The sequence below is a fragment of the Leptonychotes weddellii genome, chromosome 5 (genome assembly GCF_054177405.1).
Source record: "Leptonychotes weddellii isolate Sample4059 chromosome 5, ASM5417740v2, whole genome shotgun sequence".
Classification (NCBI taxonomy): Eukaryota; Metazoa; Chordata; class Mammalia; order Carnivora; family Phocidae; genus Leptonychotes; species Leptonychotes weddellii.
This window is the reverse complement of record NC_138373.1, coordinates 118272541-118298153: the sequence shown is the minus strand read 5'-3', so window position 1 is coordinate 118298153 and position 25613 is coordinate 118272541. Positions and strand designations below refer to the sequence as shown.

General features: G+C 39.0%; 1 non-coding gene across 1 annotated transcript; it reads right to left on the bottom strand.

Annotated features, from left to right (window-relative positions):
- Positions 1-22532: 22532 nt before the first annotated feature.
- On the bottom strand, positions 22533-22638 carry LOC115938213 (U6 spliceosomal RNA). The gene has a single exon (XR_004073384.1). It is a non-coding gene; the product is annotated as a U6 spliceosomal RNA (small nuclear RNA).
- Between the last annotated feature and the right edge of the window lie 2975 nt (positions 22639-25613).

Here is a 25613-nt window from a genome sequence, read left to right as displayed (position 1 = left end):
TCATGATTCCAGGTCCTGGGATCGAGCCCCACATCGGGCTCCCTGCTCAGCAGGGAGTCTGCCTCTCTCTCTGACCCTCCCCCCTCTCATGCTCTCTGTCTCATTCTCTCTCTCAAATAAATAAATAAAATCTTTTAAAAAAAAATTAAAAAAAGATTTATTTTTTATAAAGAGAGAAAGAGAGAGAACGCAAACAGGGGGTAGGAGCAGAGGAAGAGACTCCACACTGAGCGCAGAGCCCGTCTCAAGGCTTGATCCTGGGACCCTGAGATCATGACCTGAGCCGAAAATCAAGTCAGCTGCTTAACTGACTGCACCACCCAGGCGCCTGGTTCTACTTCATTTTATAAGCTTTCTGGGAGTGTTTAAGATTGCTAAAAATTTTTCTTCAAACAAAACACATGACAAACATTAAAGAAAATAGAATGGATGTATGTAGAGTTCCCTATATCCTCGCCTTATCCATGGGTGATGTAGTAAATTAAATGTCTCCTATCAAAAATATTTTTCTTCTGGCTTCCTCAGGCCCTGAAAATCTACTATTAAAGACTTACGGCTTGGGTTAAGCTTTTTGGTTATTCCTATTGACTTCTTTCAAAGACTAAATGCATTTAAGTGGGAAAATTTGTAAACGGTCATGGTTTTAAGGAGCAAATCTAAATTCATTTATTCATTAAGCCAGAAAACAGCTATGGAACATCTTCTCCTGTGTGTCAGGTATACCACCAGCATGGATACAGAAGAGTGAGTAAGGTAGGGATCCTGTCCTCAAGGTGCAGATGGTCTTTTAATTTTTAGCTTTAGCTGCACTAGGATCATGCATGTCCAGTGTCAGTGGAATGAACTTTCTTTGATGATCGATCAGCTTCTCCAAGTCAATATATCTGTGATGAAGCATATCTTTTCCTCATAATTGGCCTTACTTTCCATCTTTCTTAATTTAATCAGTGGTACCACCATCTTCCCAGGCAACAGAACTTTTCCTGACAACTCAACTCCACATTAATCTTTCCCTTCTCAAAATGACTGCATTAAAGTCAAAATCACCCAGACTGACACTTAACTGTTCTCTACTCAATGTGTGATTGATTTGATCCCCAGGTATGTTATAAAATGCTTAAAGGCAAAGATCAGTCTTAGGTGCTTTTATATCCTCTGGACCTGGGGTTCCACAAATGTAGAGCAGATAACAAACCACCTCAGTGATTCTGATTAAGTTGAACCACCACTCTAGATGATTGTATCTCAAATTTTAATGTATTTATGAATCACTTGAGGATTATGTTAAAATGCAGGTTCCAATTTAGTTATTCTGAGAGCCTGCATTTTTAATAAGCTTACAATTAATGCCAATGCTTTAGGGGATGGTTGGAAGGTTAAAGAAAGAAAGTTTATAGTCCCAAATACAGAGTCTGGCCCATGGGGAGATGTTCAACCAATATTTAGTGATTTCCATCAAGAAGACCTTAGTGTGAATTGGTTTATACAACTAACTGAATAAGTGTGTCTGCAGCTGAGAGAAAATGTCATTAATAAGGAGAGCAAAGGAAGATAAAATTTACCTATTTTACTTACGTATGTAACAATTTTAACTGAAGGCTTATCTGAACCTCCAATTTGACACGTTTGTAAAGTCTCATTTTGTTTTCTAATTTTTCTTATATCTTTCTCCTAAATATTCCTGTATGCATGAGCAAATACACTAATCTTACTTTGAAAAAAAAGTGTATCTACAGTACGTATCACAATGCTAGTCACTTAACTTGATGTAAGCTTGTTAAAAGGAGTTCCTCTAAGTAGACCCCTTTAGATACAGAAAAAAAGTATCTTCCTCTGTGCAATTTTTAAAGCATAGCACAAAAATTACAGAACTTCTACAGTTTATTTCTTGAAACAGTTGAAAAATGTTCTAAATACTGACTTGGTGGAATGTAGTAGCTGCATGGCAAATGGAAGAGAAGAAATATATATTCCGAAAGAACCAGCTGGTGCAGAGAAGTGCATAATGAATCATTAAGCCTTTTCAGGGATACACGAATGAAATAATGAACATCAGTATCCCAGACCTAATGAATTTTGTATTAAACTGTAACAGTATTATCTCTGTTTTTCTGCTATTTCAGAACTACACTCTCTTAACACAAAACACTGCCATGCCTGGTACATGGTGCACTCACCAAGCAGTCAAAAGCAATTAAATGAATGTTCTGGACAAAGCCAATTTTTATATGTTCCATGCACAATGAAAAAACAAGGTCAAATAAACCTCAAACAAGACTAAAATTTAATAATGAATGGGTTTTATATTTCATGAGACTCTTAAGTACAGACAAGTAACACCTTGGAATAAGTCATTACTTAAATGATGCTTTTGCCAAGATCCATAAATGTTATGACCTTCTTTGAAATTATGGCAAAAACAATGCTTTTATTAAAATTTTTTTAATCACAAAGAGGAGAAAAGGACAAAAGTAACACAATTTCCCTTCAGTGACTCAGATTTGTGGAAGCCTCTCCAATAATTTCACCTCTAACTGCTGTGGAACTTGTTCACAAGGGCACGGACGAACATTCAGTTCAGGAACCAGCTGTATAATCCAGAGAAAAAAATGAGTGGACTAACTTATACCCCAGATCAAACCAGAACTGAATGCTTTCCAGGGTTTTAAAGCATCTGGAAAAATCTTTCAACATTGTCTCTTCTTTTGGTCCTATCTTTTCACTTATTTCTATCCAAGATTGGGCTGGGGGAGCTGAAATGTCATGAGAAAGTTATATTCAACTGAAGTTTATGTAAGTAGAACCAATGCTTTTTCCTACTTGACTTCCATTCCAATGTCGCATACTTAAGGGTTGGTCTTCTAAGGGTGCCAGGATTCCCCTGGACCAAAATAAGCAAACATCCAAGTACTTTGAATTCTCTTCCTCAAAATTATGCTTCATTATCCTGGGATCTTGACAGAATAAAAGACCACTGCTGAATTCTAAAAGGTTTTCACATTTATCTGGATATGCAGTAATATGGAGGAATTTATCCATTGGATTTACCTTTTTCCATTTGAATTTTACCCTGCAGACTTCCTGACAAATTTGAATTATCATCTGTATAAAGAAGAGGCAATCAAGAGAAAAGTTCCTCCTCTTCTCCCAGAATTCCCCCAATCCACAGCTTAGTCCTGCAGTTTAACGAGGCTTAAGGGAGTTCTGCTACAAGACATTGCTCCCACTAACACGGTCACTGTTAGAAATCACTTTGAATGAAGGCATTGAAGTTCTCTGTGAAAACAAGTTTTATAGCTTTTGTGTGTAAGAGACCCCAAGTGACTTAAGACTGGAGAATTTTCCACTGTGGCTTTCACAAATCCTTGTACCCCGAACTCTCAAGTCTCTTGAATCCCCATCGCTTTTCCTTCCCATCCCCTCTTGCATATGACTTTAACCCCTAATTCTTCCTCCTCACCTCTCTCAATAAAATCCAGACTGCCCAAACAATGACTCTTATTCCACAAGAACAATCCTTGTATTCCCATTTCCGAAACTAGCTGGACTGCAGCCAAACCCTGTCCTGCTAAGTCTAGCTGAATTTCGGCCAACTCTCTCCTGCTAAAGCCATGAAAAATTTTCCGTTGTCTTTCTCCAAGTTAAAATGCTCCTTTGGAGCCTTCCTTCAGAACCTTATGGTAATGACTTTCCAGTTGATTTTATTCCATAGTTTTGCTGCTCAGATTCAGGCAAGATTGGCCCCTTTGTTGTTCAGCCCAGGCCACTTCGTTAGAGGACCAATTCCTTCTATGGACTAGACCAGTGCCTGGCTCTCTTGGTCTTGAAGCACCATCTAAGCCTTTATTCTTCATCTTTATTGTCTTGTATACATCTTGTATACATCTCTTGGTTTGATTTTTTTCCACTTGAATAATAGAGGTGTTCATAGTCATGGTGGGGCCATAATGCCAAGGAGGTTTTGTTAGTTTGTTCAAGCCACTTGAATATAGGTTTAACACTATAAAACCAATAGCACTAAACTTTGGAAGCTCTCTGAGTATTCTAGAACTTTACTGGTCACCCTGGGGAACTTGGGATATGATTAAGACAATCCATTTGTATGGCAACTTACCATCAAAGGATTCAAAGATTCCAAATATTTAATGGTCAACAAGTTTTAGCTGATATGAAGAGGCCTCTTAAAGACAAAAATCCTCTAAAAGACAGCAAAATTATAAAATTACTTAAGGACTCCTTAGGAAAAGCTAATAAAAATGTGGATGTCTAAAAATTCAAACTTAAATTCTATTGTCTTTTTTCTCTTCTGCTCCATCCTTGGATTGATTTCCTCCTGGCCCCCTGTCTCTCAACTTCCTCTTTCCTATGTTTTGTTCCTCCTCCTCATCCTCCTGCACATTCTCTCAACCCCCTTTCCTATTCTCCACTGTCCCTTCCTAAATACAGTCCTCTTACTGAAGAATATCCCTTCATGATATCTTTTAATGCAAATGGAAATGGTCCCACAGCTTTAAACCTTGGTCAAGATCAGAGTTCCATAATGTGGCTAAGAACTTTCTAATCCCTTCTTAGGAAAGACAAAAGTTAAAGAATTTAAGCATTGTTTTGGAATTTATAGTCAGGGAATCCCTGATCTCTTTCAGTTAGTTCATCTCTTTGTGGTAATCAGAGGTGCTAGACTTGATTTGAAAAGCATGATGGATTGATTACTAAAATGATAGGAAAAAAGTGGGATGAAATTTAATAGCAGGTGGATATAAAAAGTATAAAAATCAGACAAGCTCTCTTAGCAGCTATTCCTGAGGCCTTTCCTGTCAAAACTGATTGGTCAAAAATCCAGTTATGTAAGGAAAACTCAGATCCATCCCTAATTTCAGAGACAGCTTAACTATTACCTTCCAGAGCACTCTTTTCTCAGTGGGAGCAAAGATATCACCATCACCCTAACCACCTCCTTGCTGATGGTCTTAAAACTGAAGTGGCAGATTTGGTTAGGAAACAGACAATAGAATGGTAGACAGTCTTCTCTCTGGACTACAAGAGCTTGATGAGTACTTTGAAGATACTTTGGCTCAGAAAAAAAAATATAGATTAAATTAATAACTTCACAATTAAGCAATTAGATAAACCCAAGAACAAAAACATCTCTATAGCCAATCTAAACAAAGATATGTGTGGATATTATAAGGAAAAGGGACACTGGAAAAATGCTTGTTCTGCCTTAAATTAAAAGACAGAATCGAAAATGATAAAGGTCCAATTTTTTGTGACAGAATGACTTCCTTTTGAGTAAGTAGATCCTTCAGTTTGTTCAAAATTGCCCTTAGGACAAAAGGAAGGATTTTCCATGCAATTGCAAAAAACCCCAGGATATTCCTTTTTTGTTGATACCAGACCTATACATTCTACCATAAACCCACCTTTCCATCATTCCTTCCTTGGAGTAGCCAAAACATTTCAATGGTAGGAATCTCAGATATTCCTATCACTAATCAACATGCTTTCTGCACAATGATTCCACTCTGGTGGATCTGTTGGAGTGAAATCTACTTTGCAAATGGGGTACCGCTCAAATGTGGGCTGGTCAACCTCTTTATGAAACTCCATGGAAGAGAAGACTATTTTATTTTGGTACAGATTAACTTCCCAGTACCAGAGACTTTGCCTGGAACAGACTCACCTAATGCCTTCTATAACTTAAAAAAGTGTTCCTCAAAAGCTCTTATGCTTGTGCTCTCCAATTATCATAGACCTTTCCTTCTGTTTGTATATGAAGCATCCAAAGACAAGCTTTGAGGGTTCTTACTCAATAGCACAAAGGGCTTCAGACACCCACCACTCATAATAGCCTCTCACTTTATCTTGTAACAAAAGTCTACCCTCTTTGTTTGTCTTCAGTGGCAACAGCTGCATAGTTAATTGAGGCTTCTAATGATTTAGTTTTAAGATCTCCTCTTAACATTATGGTCCCTCATGTCATTCAGACCTTACTCTTGATAAAAGCAACACTCAATGCTTTTCTATTTCTTGATTGACCTACGAAATCCTTCTCTTCTCACTAACACATATTTCTATCCATTGCTGTAGCCCCTAGACTCTCTTTCCCTCAACTTTCTTTCTCTCCCAGGGGAGGAAAAAAACCTAATGACTGTCATACACTTATTCAGAAATTTTCCTTACCTCACTCTGATCTCTTTGAAGCTCTTTTACAACCCAGATTTAGAAATGCTTATGGATGGAACCTATTAGGGAACGGAACAAGGAGGTTGTCAAGCTTAGTATGTGATTGCAACTCACTCAAATATTATCCTTTCCCAGGGACCAAATCTGAACCAGTTGCTGAAATTATAGCACTTACTACAGCCTGCCAATTAGGTAGAGATAAGGGAGGAACTATCTATACAGATAGTAAAATATGCTTTTGGGATAGCTCATGATTTGGTATGCTTTGGAAGTAATGTGGCTTAACTGCATCTGGTATTTCAATTAAACATGGTAGTCACATAAAATTCCTATTAGATGCTTTGTTTTTCCAAAGGAATTGGCTATATTAAGGTTGGGCCCCATAGTAAAAAGCAGACTCAAGAAGAAAGGGTAATGCTTTAGCAGATTACTATACTAAATGAGTCTGCTTTAACACCTTCAGGCTTTCCAACAAGTCTAAGAGTCAAAGCCAAAACTAACTCCTAACCATTGGCATTAGGACTTGAGTTAATTTTAGTATCAAGCATTTGATTATAAAGAAGTATATTGGAAAAGATTAAATTTTTTCTCCTCCCAGGTAGCTATGGTGGCATCAAGATAGTCTCTTGGTCTGCCTCAAAATACTGAAATGGATTTTCTCAAAAAGTGTTACATGCTGTGACCCATTATGGAAAGGAAAATTTAAAAACCACCATAAATAAACATTGGTGGGGACACATCAATAAGATTTTAGAGGATATCTCTGGTGCATTTCCCATCTGTCAAATCTACTGTCTTGAGAAAATTGTAAAGCTGGGGCATAAACACAACCCAAAAACCTTTTGAATCTTTTGAACATCTATTTACAGATGGATTTCATTCAGTCACTCACCTCATGTGGTTATGAGTATGTACTTGCTATTGTGTTTCTATTTCTTGGTCTTCTAGAAGACTTTCATCACCATAAAGCAACTGCTTTGATAGTAGCAAAGAAACTTTAAGACTTTGTATTTTCTACTTGGCAATACCCACCTATTTTTTGGCGATAGAGGTACCAACTGAGACTTGTAAACTATCTGAGGAATGAACTTTAGTTGCTGAGGCCAAAGGCTTTATACTTAGTCCTCATGGCCCTAATCTCCATATGAAATGGTCACTGGATGCCCAGTGCATCTAGAGATCTCACCCCCTATCCTAACTTCTCTTTTACGCTCCAACATGGCAAAATACTATAGGGGATTAACTCAGCATACACAAGTTTATAATCAACAGGTCCAAGCAGCTTTTCCGAATGATAATCCACAGGGACTCTTGCATGACCTTCAGACTTGGGTCTTGGATTAAAGAAAAAGGCAAGAACATAAGACTTCTCAAACTTCATTAGAAAGGACCATATCAAGTGTTATTAACTACATATACTGTGGTAAAAGTCCAGGGAATCAATCCTTGGATCCCTGTCTCCCAGTTAAAAAGTTATTATACTTCTACCCCTTGGACTTCTGTGTCAACAGGAGATCTAAAACTGAGAATCCCTTGGAATCTACCAGAGGGTGACATCACAAAGGTGATAGCTTTTCCAAGACTTTTGGACTTTTGGACCAAGCAACAGGCTGCTGGATGTTGATACCTTCTATCCAAAATCTTCAGCTCAAGACCCCTGCACCCTAAGAGTAATTGACAATATACCTCCTCATCTCTTTCTTCTATTTTTCATAGCCACCTATGAGATTCTTAAGGTTTCTTTCTATAGTCTTTTTTTTTTTTAATTGAAGTATCTTTTTTTTTTCCCCCTGGGTAAATGAGAATGAAAAGTGTTACACTTCTTTATAGACTCAGGGTGGAGATAGGATTTTTTCTGGGATAATTCCAGATGGGTAGGATCTTGGTTAAGAGGCATTGTCCAAGGCCTTCTCATAATTCTTATGTCCATACTTGTCTCTGCAGTCATTTGCTATAATCGCTTTAGAATTTTAAATGCCTCAGGCACTCACTTGATAAATGATTAAATTGAATTACAAAGGCAGAGTTCCCTAGGAGGACAGAGAAAAGAGGTATGATTTTAAGAAAAGCGCTGATGGCAGTCATACCAAAGAATCTGAGACTATAATTGTCTCAAGCAGTATAGATCTACAGCACTGAATGAGCCAAGACTAGGTTAAATGATGAGACTCAGTCTGCCCATTGACCTAGAGGAGGGACTGTGAGAATTTCCCAGTGTGGCCTTCTCATGTACTGGTCCCCTTCAGGTGTTGCTTCATACCCCTCTTGCCCATGACTTTAATTTCTGTTTATCTTCATCCTTGACAAAATCCACTTTGCCCAAACAATGGCTGCTAATCCACAAAAATAATTTCTTCCCTTCTTGTTTGAACTCTGGATGGGGGAGTGGGAAGGATGGAACAGTGTTTGGAAAAGGGAAAGAGCCCTGGAAAAATGAGTAATGACAAGTAAATGAGGAGGGCAACAATTCAACCACTGATTTGGGGAAACCTAGAAAAATACCACGAATAAACCCAGGCACAGCTCTGCATGAGATTGTAACCATCCTGGAGAATCATATTTGGGATAGAAACTATATTAGGTAGGATAGAAGCTGTAACATAGAGAACCCAAAAGGCAGTAGCTTATTGAACAAAGAAGTTCTTTTCTCTTTCCGTAACAGTCCTGGATTTAACAGTCCAGATTTGGACTTGTTCCTGATCCATGTGGACATTTAGAGGCATGCTATCTTGTTGGTCCATTATCCTTTAGAGCACAGCAGAAGCTGGTCACAGGCATTAGCTTTTAGACTGTAGCGAGGGGAAGAAGATGTACCGTAACAAAGGTCTTGTGCTCCCATTCAGTTGTTGAGAAGATGGTCACGTGTTCACGCCTAGCTGCAAGAAGGCCTGAGGAACCTGTACTAGCTGAGCAGTCATGTGCTTCACTGTATATTCTCTCAAGTCTGTAAGTCTCTTTCTGCATTTGATTTCCAAAGGCCTAAGGAGTTAGGAGAGCAGAGCAGATTTGTGATATAGATAAAAATGGAATGTCAGGCACAGATAGCTGCCTCTGCAGTGTCTATTTCCTTCCCACCCTTTTCTTTTCGTTAAGATTTACTTACTTATTTGAAAGAGAGAGAGAAAGGGAGAGAGTGAGAGAGCATGGGTGGGGGGAGGGGCAGAGGGAGAGGGAGAGAATCTCAAGCAGGCCCTGAGCTGAGCACAGAGCCTGACGTGGAGATTGATCCCCACAACCCGGAGATCATGACCTGAGCTGAAACCAAGAGTCAGACTCTCAGCTGACTGACCCACCCAGACCCTCAACCCACTGCCCCTCCACCCTTTTCAAGGGAACTCCAATTCTCTCAACCAACACCACTTGCTGGGCATAGTCTCTTGTAGTCCAAGGTGGTCATATGACACAATCTAGCCAATGAGGTGTAAATGATGCATTTCGGAGAGTCTTTTCCTTTATGCTTCTTTCTACCTAGTACACAGTTACATAGATGTGATGCTTGGAGGAGGAGCAACCATCTTAGAACCATAAGACAACCAGAGGATGAAAGCCCAAATGCCAAGGACGGTAGAGCTGAAAGATGGAGACACTCTGGGCCCTTGATGGCTCATTGGGTCATAAAATTAGTTACGTGAGCCAGATAAATCTTTTTGTATTTAAGCCAATATATGGCAGACACTGTAGTATTGCAGTTGACTAGGTTCCTAAGAAATGGGGAGGCAGAGTGAGGAGAGAGAGAGAGAGCACGCGTGTGCATGCACGAGAGAGTGCTTCTTTCCTCCCCCTGACTGCTTTTTGTCTATATATATATATACATATATATATATATATATGTTTGTTTGTCTGTTTGTTATTTACCTAGCCTGGGGAGAGAAGAGAAGGGAAGAGGAGTGATAAAAGTATAATAAGGAGGAATGATAAAAGCAATGATAGAAGCCTACAATGGTCATTATCTACTTTACCCCACAGATCCACTTCCCACCCTTTATCCTACTTGGTGCCCTGGGTGACTATCCATATGGACACTATGAACAATTTCCTTGCCCTCCATTCTTTCATTGGGTTTGACCAATAGAACACATTGGCAAGAGATCTGGAGAACAGGAGGAAAAGAAGAACGGGGTATTTCTTCCTTCGCCTTCCCAGCTGTGCTCTTTAACTAAAGGCCACAGCTTCGGTCAAATGACTCTCTCTGCACTGCTCACTTTTTTGGTTCCTGTAGCCACTTCCTCCCCTCATTTATTCTGGCTGGGTGTAGGGTGGTAATGGCTCCCTGTCCCTTCCTTTGTTGCTTTTCCTAACCTCTGCTCACATTTTTGTATACAGTTCCTTATGAAATCTTAAATTACCCAGTTAGGAAGTGCATTTGATTTCTGCCAAGATCCTGCCTGCTCCATTTCTGCAGAGTGGGGCTCAGAGCCCTGCTTTCGTGATTAGAGTCACATGGAAGCAGCAAGCCCTAGAGGTAGGGACAGGCTTGTAGAACTTCCCATGCACCAAAGCAGCTCGGTTATATCATGCCATGGTAGGATGAGAAGAACCGGGAGGACAGGAAATAGAGGTATAGAACAAGACAGTCTGAGTTGGAATCCTGGCTCTGACTCTTTCCAGAGAGAGGCAGATGCCATTAACCCTGTGCCTCACTTTCCTCACCTGTAAAGTGGGACAATAATAGTACCTCTGTCCTAGGATTGCAGTCAGGGTTAAATGAAATATACATGTAAAACAGGGCAGTTCTTGGGACTTCGTAATTAATCAACAAAAATAGCTATAATAACAATTATTATTAAAGACCATCTATCAGCAAGATGCTGGTTGCTTCAGAGGATTTCTGTGTGGACAAGTGAAATCAAAGACAAAATGACTCTGTAATGAAGACTTGGACTCTGATATTTGACTGCTGACAGCTGTTAAATTTCACCTCTTCCCCTTCCCCTTCTGTACCACATCTGGACAGGCTGATCTTGTCTAGGCCTGAGTGCTCACCATTTTAGCACGAGCAAGACCACAAGCCCCTGCTGCAGGGGGACTCACATCCTCAGCCCCAACCCCTCAACACAGTTAAAAACCTACACCAGTCTCCTTTCCTTGCTCTTCCATTTTGGACTTGCTTGAGAGGCCTTCCCTTCCCTCCCAGACATCTCAGTTATGTAAATAATAAGCCTTCTCCTACCTGTTGGGTATATGCATGATGGCGTCAGTAGCAACATCCAAATCAAACTCTGGGTGGGGGTCCATCTGCGTCTGCAGGTGCCATAACAGGCTTCCCTTCAAAACACGTTGGCACTAAAATCACCGTCCTGCCATCCTATTTCAGACCCACTTTAGGGCCAACTTTGAACTGATGGAACTTATTCTTCTTTCTATAGGGAATGGGCATCTCAAAAATAGAAAACAACTTGAATCACAGAAAATAAATTTCTATTTTTTTCCCCAATTTTGAATTGTAGACTGAAATTTCTATCTGCTGTATCAGGTGACCTGATGATTTAGTTACAGAGCAAGGAACCATCTTGTCCAGCCTTAAAAGTCTGGCCTGGACCAGTCAAAGTAGAACAAGGGCTGTGAAAAAGGAAAGACCCCATAGTGCCTCCAGTTTGAGCACAGATTCTGAACTGTGCTGCTTTGCTCCCACTTCCTTCTCTTGACCTCCAAATTGATGACCACTACCTGCTCACCTCTTACATCTTTGCCGGGCCCTTCTGGCTGGTGCATCCATCCATTCCTCCTTAGCCACCAGCAGTCTCCTTTCTCCCCACCCTAATGTCCTATTTCTCTTTTTTGGTAAGTTTAAGTTATGGAAGTATTTTGACATATGCATGACCCATATGGATAGCCCTTTTCTGGGTATGGCTTAGCCCAGAGGACAGCCAAACCTTTGTGGATAGACATAAGAACAACTAAAGGAACTTTTTTAAAAATTGCAGATACTGGGAGCCTATCCCAGATCTGTGAAGTGATCATTTGCTTCAGGGACAGGCAGGGATGGGAAGAGATAGGTTAGGAATCTGTATGTTTAAAGAAGTTCCCCAGCTGATTCCAATGATGAATCAGATATAGAGCATATTGAACAGATAAATTTTGTGACACTGGATTATTTTAACCCCTAGAATATCATGACACAGGAACATTTGAACCCAATGATATTCTGATCCCTTCATTTGCTGTTGCTGTGCAATCAGCATGTGTGGTTGGTACAGAATACACAAATTGATTGGAAATACGTTAAAGAATTATTAGGTCGTAATAAGAGAAACTCCAGACAGCGGAATAACTTTGACATAGCTTTGAAGGGAACTTTCTTACAGTTTTCTCATGTATTAGCTAAAAAAAAATCCAAACTATCAGTCCTTTATCCAGTTCATACTAAATATTACTGTTAGGAATGATCAGCACAAAACAAAGGACAACAATTGAAACTGCACATGGTAAAATTTGTTAGAGATGAAAATCTGATGACAAATCATGTCTCGATGCTCACATTGAAACATGCAAATATTGAACAGAGAAAAATTAGACTTGGCAAAAGTAATCAACACTAAATAAAACTGCCAACAACTAAATTGGCACATGTTGAAACTTACTATTGCCTAAAAATTGAGGTAAGAATCCAATTTTTTTACTAAGTTAAGTGTGAATAATTTGACCTGAGACAATTGGACTTGGTACAAATAATGACCATAAAAGAACTCATGCAATTGCAGAAACTATAATCAAGAAAAATTTGATATGAACAGCAAGGGGGAAAAAAAACCATGTTGAATAACATTTTCATTTAAACCTTATGTGGGAAATAACTGATTCCAATGAAAAGAACTTCAGTAAATTAAAAATCAAAAGGGAAAAAACAGAAATATCTTAATGCCTTGGAATACAAATTTTATCAAGGAATTAAAGTAGCTTAATAGAAATTAGCTCTAAAAAATACTTTGCTAATTAATGAGTATTCATCCATGTAAGCATAATTTTGATGTAAAGGTTTCTACTCCTAAACACAGAAGTTAAAAGATTCTCAGATCTGAAAGTCAACGGGATCTAAATAGATGGGTTAAAACAAAAGACTCAAAACTTCCTGCATCCAATTATTTATTGTGAGTGTCAAGAAAGGAGTGATTAGGAAAAGTCTGGAACTTTTTGGGTAAACCCAAGGAGGGCAAGCATTCATGGAATCCCACAACACAGCTTCAGGTTTCTGGGCATCCAAATGGCAGATTAAGGGAAGATATACCTGGGAGAAAAAGCACGGAAGACAAATCCTTTAAAATTTTTCTTATGCCTCTCTGTTCTTACTTAGCTTCTTACTGGAGGAATTGAGCCATAATTCATAATTCTTGAAGTTGACAGAAATAGTCATCCTTCAAAATGCAAACCCCACTATAATAAAAAAGATAAAAAAAATAAGTGTTGGGAAGGATGTGGAGAAATTAGAACACTCTAACTCTGTAAAATGGCATAGCCACTTTAGAAAACAGCCTGGCAGTTCTTAAAAAAAAAGATAACACACAGGTTACCATATGACCCAGCAGTTTCATTTCTAAGAATATACCCGAGAAAAATAAAAACATGCATTCACATAAAAGCTGGTTCACAAATGTTTACAGCAGCATTATTCATAATAAGCAAAAATGGAAACAGTCCAAGTGTCTATCACTTGATGAATGGATAAACAAGTTTGTGGTATATCCATACAATGGAATATTGTTGGGCTTTCCAAAGAGGTAAAATACTGATGCCTGCTACAATATGGGTGAACCTTGGAAACATTATGCTAAGTGAAAGGCCCTATATAGTATGATTCCATACTGTTCAATTAGCCAACATATAGTACATGTCCAGAAAAGGCAAATCTATAGAGAAAGGAAGTAGGTTAGTGGTTGCTTAGGGCTGAAAGGGGCTAAAGAGGAAATGAGAAGGAAATGCTAATGAGTGCACATTTCTCTTTAAATTTATTTTTATTTTACTTTAAAAAAAGATTTATTTATTTATTTGAGAGAGAGAGGGAGAGTGGGGAGGAGGGGCAGAAGGAGAGGGAGAGAGTCTTAAGCAGGCTCCACACTGAGCATGGAGCCCAATGCGGGGCTCAACTTCATGACCCCAAAATCATGACCTGAGCCAAAACCAAGAGTTGGACGCTTAACCAACTGTGCCACCTAGGTGCTCCTGAGCACACATTTTTTTGGGGGGGTGATAAAATGTTCCAAAATTGACCATGGTGATGGTTGCACAACTCTGTGAACGTACTAAAAACCACTGACGTGTATATTTTAAATTGGTGAATGGTGTAATATGTAAATTATATCTCAAGAAAGCCTGTATTAAAAATGCAAATCTCCATGAATGAAGTCACATCCCAAAGCCTTGAGAGGTCAGTTCTTATCTCTGGGTGTGTTTCCTCCTCTGTGTAATGGAATTGATAATAATACCTGATAAAGATGTTGAAGGAATTAATGAAGTAAATGTATGTGAAAATGCCTACACACCATACGACATATATGGTAGAAACAGCTAAATGGGAACAAGATCTGTGCTTTTCCTTCCGTGGCATAGAATCAGCACAAGGAAACAGTTGCCCAAGCAGAGACTACAGTTTCCATGGCTCTTTGCACCCAGTTATACCATGATCTAGTTCGGACCAATGGTATGTGAGCAGAAGTGATGTGTGCGGTCAAGGGAGTTAAGCAGCTGATATCTATTTCTCCCCCGTTTCCTCTCCTGCCTGGTTGCTGAGCAAATGATAGGGCATGTGGAGCCATAATCTGGGAGATGTCTGGGTCCTTAAAAACCCCTCTTATGGAAAACCCACCAGCCAGCTGCATATAACACATCGGGTTGATAGTTTCAGTGAAGAATAAGGTTCTATTTGGTTAAAATGTTTTAGTTACAGCAGCCAGTGTTTACCTTCACTAATATAAAAATTTAAGTAGGCCCTCAATAAATTTTTGACAAAAATTAAGACATTTTTAGACATGTTAGTACCTTTGGAGTTTAAAAATGAAAGCCAGTAGAGACTGAGATAAGGAAAATACGGAAATCTGAAAAGTGAAGGACAGGAATGGGTGGGGGAAGCATGTTACTGACTCAATCCCACACAAAATCTTATTGTTTATTCTACCATTCATTGCTCAGTTTTTCTCAAGGGATTGATGCACTTCATTGACTCTCATGGTCATGGAGCAAGGACCACATTAATTCTGAGTTCTCTACACCATTTGCCAGCCCTAGTCTCTCTAGTGAGCCTATATTCTTAAGGAGGGAGACAGACAATAAAAGTAAGTAAATCATGGATGGTGATAATTGCCATGGAAATAAACAAGGGAGTGTGGGAGCTCAGGAGTGGTGTTCAGTTTTAAATAAGATGGTCAAGGAATATATTATATGGAAGGTGACATCAGAGCAAAGTCTCAAATATAGTGAAGAAACAAACCATGATCCCAGACAGAGAGACTAGCAGTATAAAGACCCCGAGATAGGAACATGCCAGGTGTGTTCAAGGAACAGAGAGAAGATGAATGCAGTTGGGGAAGGATAGGCAAGGGGAAGAATGACAGAAAAGGAGTCAGAGAAATAAAGGGGTGGGATCAGATTGTATGGAAGCCTGGGGACTGGGCGAAGAGCATAATGGGGGATCTGGAAGAGTTCAAGACCAGAGATAATTGGCTACTGTTACTGACTTCAGTAGTGAATGCCAGTATAATGCCCCAAAGACAGACAGGTTCATTTTCACCTTAGCAGGTATCAGTTCAGGCACTAGCCAGCAACCTTACAGGAGGAACCAGCAAGAACTCAGATGGTGAATGGGATCCAAGATGTCCCATTCCCCACCCCCTGCTGCCATGAAGTCACATTAGTACCTGTGTACCCCAAGATGACATAGTCTGTAAGAGCAAGAGAGAAGGAGAAAGCTTTAAAGACTGAGCATTTACCAGACACAATCTGGAAGAGACTAAATTTATAATGATAAGAAACTAAAGATGCTACATTTTCTTTGCACATCTTAGTTCTACTGGATTAGTTTTATGGTGTTCCATAGGTCTCTTAAGCTCTGTTTGCTTTCCTTCAATCTTTTTTCTTTCTGTTCCTCATACTTGATAATTTCCACTGTTCTAATCTTCAGATTCACTGATTCTTTCTTCTGCCTGTTCAGATCTGCCTTTGAGTCCCTGTAGTCCCCGCCCCCCCTCCACTTTTTTTTCTCACTTCAGTTATTGTACTTTTCAGCTCCAGACTTTTTGTTGTTGTTGTTCTTTTTAGACTTTCTATCAGTTGATATTTCCATTTTGCTCACATATCATTTTCTTGACTTTCTCCCCATCTTATTTTAGTTCTTTGAGCATTTGTAAGATAGGAGCTTTAAAGTCTTTGTCTAGGAGATCCGCTATTAAGTCAATAGGGAGAGTGTTGATTTATTGATTTATTTTTTCCTTTAAATGAGCCACACTTTCCTATTATTTGTATGCTTTGTGCTTTTTTATTGTACGTGGACATACTGGGTAACTCTGGAAATCAGATCCTCACTCTTCCCTAGGGTTTTAGTATTGTCTTTGTTTTTTCTTTGTTTGTTTTTGATTGTTGTAGGGTGTCTATATGATAAAGATCAAACTGAGGTGTAAACCTAAGGTCTTCTACAGTTTTTCTGAGCTTTTTCTTGAGCATGTGCAGTCACTTTCTAATTTTCTCCAAATATGCAGGTGTTTTTGAATGTCATAGACTTTAATGTCTGGCTCCTGTAAGGAGAAAAAGTGAAAAGTGAAGGCCTGGTTCTTTAAATACCCTAGAAGTCACTTTAGCTGGCAGGGGAGGGGCCTGCAACAACAATGGCCACCCACCTCTTTGTCTGTACTTCTGTGATCAGAAGCAGCAATCAGTGAGCTGAGCACAGATTTCCAGTGTTTAGAGGACAGCATCTTTTTTGCTTAGCCTGGCTCCAGCCAAGTTTGAGCAGGCTCCAGGAACACTGGCAGAGCTGCCTGCCGTAGGACCGAGGGTGGAGGAGGGTTAGTTACTAGGCTAAGAACTGAAATTGACTAAAATTAACCGCAATTTACCATCCAAGTGGAAACTGCAAGCCTTCAATAGACTTCAGAGTTCCAAAATAGTTACATCAGAGAGATTCTGCCAATGCAACTGTTATCTGGGTGGAGAGAAAGATCCCTGGTGCTTCCTACTCTGCCTTCTTTCCAGAGTCCTCTATTAGTGAATAGAATCTTATGTGTTGAATGGTATGTTAAATTTTATGTGTCATTTTAGTCAGGATTCTTGAGAGAAGCAGAACCAATAGGATATGTATATAAAGAGATTTATTATAAGGAATTGGCTCATGTGATTATGGAGGTTGGTAAGTTTCAAGATCTGTAGGGTGAGCTGGTGAAGCTGGAGACCAAGAGAACAAATGGATGGTGTAGTTCCAGTCTGAAGGCTGGTTGACTCAAGACTCAGGAAAAGCAAATATTTAAGTTCAACTTCAAAGGCGGGAAAAAGCCAAGGTACCAGTATGAAGGCCTTCAGGAAGGACGAATCCTTTCTTACTCAGTGGAGAGTCAGATATTTTGTTGCATTCAGGCTGTCAACTGATTGGATGAGGCCCACTCACATTATAGAGAGCAATCTGCTTTGCTCAGTCTACCAATTTAAATGTTAATCTCACCCAAAAACACCCTCATAGAAACAACAAATAATATTTGCCCAAATATCTGGGTATCCCATGGCCCAGTCAAGTTGACACATAAAATTAGCCTTCACACTTCTAATATAGAAATTATATCTGGAAATAACTAGATGTTGGTCCCTTTAGGGAAGGTTGATAAAAACCTAGCAGCTGCATCTTCTCAGTGTGTTACTCAAATATCTGTTGAATATGCCAAGTATACTACAAGCCCAGCCCTGGACAAAAAATAGGCAGTTTATGATTTTGGTGATGATGATGATGAAGTGTAAGTCATTTAAACACTTGACAGTTATATTTATGGAGCGAGACATTTCCTTTAATGCTATTTTATAGGCAAAAGGGAAAAATCTGCAAACATATTTTGGATAACATACACATTTGTCAGGGTCTTGAGTTACTCCATGTTTGGAGTGTGGGAATACTTTACATTAACATGGAACATTCACACTTTATATAAGCAGGACCAGGGGAAGGTTCAAGATATCTGGAAAACAGACTTTGTATAAAGATGTTCATATTGGAATGATGAGTCTGTCCCAATTTCCTCAGGGAGGAGTTTAGTAAACAAGGCTGATTCAAAGGCAGCCTTTGACATCGTGAAAATTCTTTCAACTGTGGACCTTATTGTTGCGGGAAAATGGGACAGTAAAATCAAGAGTGAATGGCATCTCATATTTTTACTACCTGATTTGGAACTCAAACACTGCTTTCAATGCCAGACCGGGTAACAATGCCTGGACTTGAGAGGGGAGCTGTGGATAGAAATATTAATCAAATTTGCTTTGAGGAAAGCTATCCACCTGGAGCACAAAACATCTGGGAACTTTGTCATGGGCCATTCTGGTCAGTAAATTAAGGGCCAGGTGCTTGGGACATTAGTATTTTGGCAACTACTCTCTCTCCCTTTCCTCCTAATCCAACTCACAGAGTCCTATCTTAGAGTTGAAAGCATATTTGCACTGGCTAGTTTCTCTCCCTTCCAATTCAGAATGTGGGGGCTCATTAGGTCTGGCTGGGCCACATATCTCACCAGGCAGGATAGAGCTGATTTCAAAATGCTGTGAGTTAACATCTTTGGGAATCTTTCTACTTGATCTTTTGAGTAGAGCCATCCTTCTTTTCTCAGTCATACATATGCCATTGGTGCAAATGGTTTCATTCTTTCTTTTACAAGTGTCATTTAAAAATGCAGATGACTCACTCATTTCATGGACTTCTTCATTCAACAAATATTTGTTGGTAATTAGGCACTGTGACAGGCATTGGAGATAAAGGTGATCAAAAACAAGGAAGGACCCAGTCCTTATGGAGCTTATAGTTTAGCAATTTTATTAGTAACTTTCATAATAGTTTAATTATTATTTAGATCTTTTATACTGATATAATCTATCAACAAAAAGAAAACATAAAAGAAATAAAATTTAAGATTCCTCCTCTGCTATCTTCTTTTGGCTTCTTCTATTTTAACAAATTCCTTTTATATTGTCCTATGCCTATTCTTTTACCTTAGTTTCAATCATGGTGTATATTTTGCATTAACTTTTAATGTGTGAATGATCTTAGCAGACTTCTCCATGAATGCTACATCACAAGCATTTTCCCTATCACTATCTGCAAAATTATCATTTCTGTAAATACAGATAGCTTACCATATAATTTCCTTAATTATTCTTTTATTTGAGGGCATTCGGTTGTATAAAATTTATTAGTATATAAAATTGTGATAGTTTCTTTTTTCTTCTCTTGAACTTTACCTTAGAAACTAAAGAGCTGAAATTCTATAAATTGGAGTGATGAGATGCTTTTCTTCTGTGTTGAACAAGATGAGAAATAGATGACATACTTTTGGGTCTCTCAGTTTCTCTTAGAATTCCAGATGACTAGAAGTGGGAAGCACAAAAACCAACCAAACATTTTGTCACCAGATGCATGATGTAAAGACGTCTTTCTCTTCTTTTTATTAAAAATAAAAAATAGAGGGAAATATTCCTATGTATACACATTCACAGGATTACATACATATGAGAAAAGAAACATTGAAACCACGGACAGGGTTTTAAAATGTATTTCTCTAGGCTTATATTACATTTAAGTTATCACGTTTTTATGTCAGCCTACTGAATTCTGAAGTGTGGGATCATCATCAAAATGACCATAATCTCTTGTAATATAGAAAGAATTATTTTTGCCCATTCTTATGATAGATCCATCATTGGTGACATTCCTTCCCTTGTCAACCATGGACTGCTTCCTTCTTGTAAAAATAAGCGTGGGCTTACTGGAAGTAACGTTTGTGTCATTTTACTTTTCTTGGTTTGATTTTCCAAAGGGTTATGGATGGGGAGGAGGGACTGATATTCCTACTGGGAGTCCTCATGTGGCTATCATGGGAATGTCTCTAATGAAGGACAAGTCGGATCTAATGAAGAGCAGGATACAGTAAAGCAGTTAAGTCGAGTCTCACATGCTTCTTCTGGATTTCAATTATTCCGGGCAGTCTAGTAGATTCTGAATTACCAGCAGCTGCTAACTTGCTTACTTTCTTGTCTGCCACAGCTGCCACCAGCTGTTCTCTCTTTCTTACCCCATATCCAGATGCAAACAGCTGTTCTCCCTTTCTTTACAACTGTCAACAGTGGCTCATTTTGCCCCAAGCACATGGACACCTGCAGCAAGAGGAATTGTATTTTTCAGTTGTGGCCAGATACTGGACAGCTTTTGAAAGGCTGAATGGAGGAAGGGAAAGAGGGAATGAGAGGTGGTTTGATGTAGAAAGAGCCTGTGTTGTCAGACTAAAAGGAGGATGGGATGCTTCTGGTTGTTTTCAGGGGCTGAGTAAGACAGTGACAACAGATACCCATACTTCTTCCTTACTATGACATTCACTTTGAAAAGCAGAGAATCATCACTAATAAATAAATCCCAGGAAACTGAGCATCAGAGAAGAAATTACGATGGTGCTTTAAGGGTTTGGTCTTCATTCAATCATTTAAGAAGTATTTATGGACACTTCTGTCAAGCACTATTCTAGACACAGAGTAGGTGTTAAATAAATGGGTATGCATTTATGAATACATACTCATACTTATCGTCTAGTCTCAATGATATCGAAAGAGAACATTTTATTTTTGCTATTTTTAACATTTTAAATGAATTTTTTCTGTTGAAATCAGCCTCTCCTCTACCCCAATCCCCCATCCTTGGGATTGGGGACTTTTGGATTATCTCCTTGACCAAGAAATACTCCTGGTTCTCAGGTCTCTCTCTCTTTGAAGGGACTAGAGAGAGGAAAGTAGAAATGGAGAGGAAGGGCATTCACATTTATTAAGCACTTAATGTGTCCCCAGTACTGTGCATCATCCTTTATATAGGTTATCTCATTTCATCTTCATCAGAAACTTAGGAAATCCATATTATTATTTCCATACAGCTGATAAGGAAACTGAAGTTGGAAGCATGAAGTTACTATGGCTACAAAGCCAGGAAACAATGGAGCTAGGACTGGACAGACTCTTCCACTCCAGAGCATGAGCTCTTTTCACAACAGCCTGCTATTCAGAGAATATTAATGTGAGTAGTAGAGGATACCGATAGTGATAATTGGGTTCAATGCTGTGATTGTAGATGTAGGGGTCTAATCCATCCAAAGGCTCCATCTTCAACTGGAAATTGTCCAAACTTCATTCACCATTTTAAGCTGCAGAGCACTGTCTAAATGCTGAAATGAAAGATGGGATACTGAGGACTCATAGATAAAGTTGTTATCACAGAAATAATCTCTACCTCCCCAGGATGTTTTCGGTTAACAGTGGGTTTTGGAAGAATATTTGACCAAAGTCAGGGAGGACCCTCATTTCACACCCTAACTCCATCCATTAGTATCCAAAACAATGTTAGTGATTATCCTTTGGGATACTGAGTGGGAAAAAGCTGGCTAAGGCTCTAAGGAAACTTCCTCTGGTTTAGGGAGCCATTAGGAAAAGCTCCTTATTCTTGTAAAAATTTTCCTGAACTTTCAGGACCGGGTTTCTGCAGCTGGCCAAGAGTCAGCCTCAGTTAGGATCCTGCCAAATTGGGCATCAACAGCTCATTTGGCTTGGAAAAAAAAAAAAGAAATGAGAAACAACTGACGTTTGTATACTTGAAATTATGAGCTGTTTCTCTAACAAAGAGACCAAACACTTTCGGCTTGTTTTACAGTAAACATACACATCGAACAATCTGGTTGGTTAGCAGCAGGCTGTGCATATGTAGGACATATGTGGACACACATGGATGCATCAACTCACATATGTTCACTTAAAAGGACACTGTCAAGTCATTTTATGACTTTTTTTGTTCTCTGGGCTCCATTGTTTATAAAATCTTCTTAGAAGCTTAAAAATACAATTTCTTTCCCTACTGATTTTTGTTCTTTTTTTTTTTAAACAAGTATTTTGAATGACACTCAAATAAATGTGACTGGTTTTATTTAATACCAAGTCCTACTTAAACATATACAGAAATACAATGTCCAGTCAGAAACAAAGCACTAACAGTGAGTCAATTCCTTATGAAGAGAGAAATAATCATGTTCTGCCCTTAGAGTAGATATTCCAGAATTGAATAGTACTCACAAGATTATTTTCTGGCACCCCAGTGCTTTTATGTATGTATTTATGCATGCATGTATGTTTGTATGTATTTTTAAACTATGAAACGCTTTACAAATTTGCATGTCATCCTTGTGCAGAGGCCATGTGATCTTCTCTGTATTGTTCTAATTTTAGCATATGTGCTGCCGAATTGAGCACCCAAGTGCTTTTAGTGTTAGAAATCAAATATAGATAATAGTGACCATGATAAAACCTATTTTTCTCTTTTCTTTAATGTTTTAGCAATATTTTTTCTAGCCTCTTTACTAAGCAAAAATCCCATCAAAATATCCTTGCTTTGGGCAAAAGCTGTGAAGAATCAGGTGAAAATGGCTAAAAAAAAAAACCTGGAAAGATGCTTGAGATCACAGCCAACCGGGAAAACAAAAAGTTAATTAATGATAAGTTGTCACTTTATATCCATCAAGCAGCAAAAGAAAAAAGCAACAATACACATTGCTAGTGGAGATGTGAGGAAAAGGGCACTGTCATTCACATTTTGCTGGTGGGAATAAGGATTTTAAAGAGCTTTTTTTGGACGTAAATTTAGCAACATTTCCTAAAATTGAAAGTATATGCTTACCCTTCAATCCAGCATTTCCCTGTTGGGGAATTAAACTCATGGAGACAGGAGCTGTACCATACAGGATATAAACACAGGATTTCAACAGCAGGATTGTTTATTGTGGCAAAAAAAAGAAAAAAACAACAAAAAATTGAAACCAAACGAATACCGTTTAATAAGGGACAGTTGTTGAATAAATTAATGTATGTCTATACCATGGACTATTACATAACACATCCCCAAAAAGTGAATTGGAGCAATACTCATTGCTTAGAAGGATTACCACAAGATACTGTTGAGGGAGAAAAGCAAGATGTGTAGAAGAGTACATTTTATGAGTCCATTTTCTAAATCATTAATCAAAAAAACTTTTATAGGCATACATTTCTCTCTCTAGATATCTCTTTTGTCTATACACACATTTGTATAAGGTTAGATGGTGATGGATGTATTCTAGGCTGTTAAGATGGATCATCTAGAAGGGGTGGGAGGAATTATGGTGGTGGTAGGTAAGGTTACATAAGAAAAGTGTGGTTGAAAGAGGTGGTCACATTTATGTAAATTATATGTGTATATGCATACAAAGGAATTTTTGAAATAATGAGAGATCATTAAAATAACACATATCTCCATAGATGGAGATAAAGGAGGATGTGAAAGTTCTGGAAGAAGTCAGATAATCATGGAAGAAATTGAACTTGAGGGTTGGCTAGACCTTTTAAGAGTCCAAGGTTTCCAGCTTAAGATCAAGAATGGCAGGTTGCATTTCAATCATTTCAGGGTACTAGTGCCACCAAGTGGTGTCTGGAGCAATTGTTGGTGTCATTTTATTACCCTCCCGGTGAAGGAAACTCTTGGCTTACCTGTGCCTTGCATCGAGCGGTCTGTGGGGGGCTCCAGCTCTCCTTGGAATGAAGCACACCCCTGTGAGCCTGGCACTGATGCAAACAGGAAGTATGAGAAGAGATAGGGAGCAAATGGCTTTTGCCCTAGAGTCTGAGCTCCCTTGGTTTTTCCTCTTATCAGGTGCTCTGCTATGCCTGCCATTTACCTGTCAAGTCCCTTAAGGTGTATTTAATATTTTCTAACTACTTAGACTAGTATTACAACCTATCTATCTGACTTCTTTAATGGCCTGGTCTCTTATATAGGCTTTCTCTTTTCATTTCCACCGTCCTAGCTTGGCCTCTTGTTATTTCTTTCCTAGTGCCATAAGAATGTTTTCTTGGGCTTTCTCTCCTCGATGTCTGTCTGGTCCATTCCAGCCCAAACCCACTTCTGTACTAAGCTTCCTGAAGTTATGGTCATTTAACAACACTATTCCAAACCTTTAATTATTTCTCCCTGCCCACCATCAAATTCTGACACCAGAGCACAAGCTTTTAATAGGGTGACTGTATGTCTCAGTTTGCCTGGGATGGTCCCAGGTTACTTCTGTTGTCCCAATGTAATTGTTGTGACTTTATTCACTCTCAGAAGTGCTCTGGTTTGGATAATGGATTATATAGACGTACTAGCTCTTAACTGCTTGGTTCTTCTGCCTGTAATATGTACAATAAGTAAGCTAACAGAAGAATGTCTAAAGTTTGTGGCAGATGGAGGAATCAGATCTGGGTAGAGAGCGTATCTTTTTTCTTCAAATGTTAAAAAGCTAAATATAAATTACTTGGTATTTATTACCTTATGTAAAATTTATCTTCTTTGTCATTTCAGTGACAAGTAGAATTTTTTGCTTGAACTCGAGGAAGAAAATCTATGTTTGTAGTTTTCGTGTAGCTCTCTTGGCTTTTCACAGACTCTCAAGAGTGGTTCCATTTGGGGCCTGATGAATGTCACGTTCATAATTTGTTACCCAATGTGAAGAATATTCAGCTGAGTAATGATAAAGAAATTCTAAAAATTTTGAGGAGGTAGAAGCACCAATTCTGTGAACTCCTTTAGCACAAGAGGACATAGCTTAATCGTCAGCAGTTAGCAGAGGGCTTGAGCATTATTGCTGTTGAGAAGAATTTTGAGCAGCCTCTGACAACTTGTGGAACTGAAATGTGGGCCCTGCATTCTGGTTTAGGTTATCTTCTACTTCTGCTTGCTGTGTTTGGGTTGTAATAATAGGTTGAATATATACTGTTGAAGGAAATGCATTGCCCTTCACTCACCATCACTAGGAATATACTGTGAGGTTTTTTTTTGCAGTAGAACAGATTTTTTTAAAAGATTTTATGTATTTGTCAGAGAGAGAGAGAGCACAAGTGGGGGGAGCGGCAGCCAGAGGGAGAAGCAGGCTCCCCGCTGAGCAGGGAACCCAATGTGGGACTAGATCCCAGGACCCTGGGATCATGACCTGAGCCGAAGGCTGACGCCCAACTGACTGAGCCATCCAGGCAAACCGAAGTAGAACAGATTTTGAGCTCAGCCACCCATTTTCTCTTACCCAGTCCTTTTCATAACCACTTAAATACATTTTCAAGACAACTAGAGGTTGGGGTCTTGAAAAGGATTTTGCGTGTGAGAACTAGACCTATACAGGCTTGCAGCTGCGATCTCATGAACCCCAGGCACTCCCCAAATG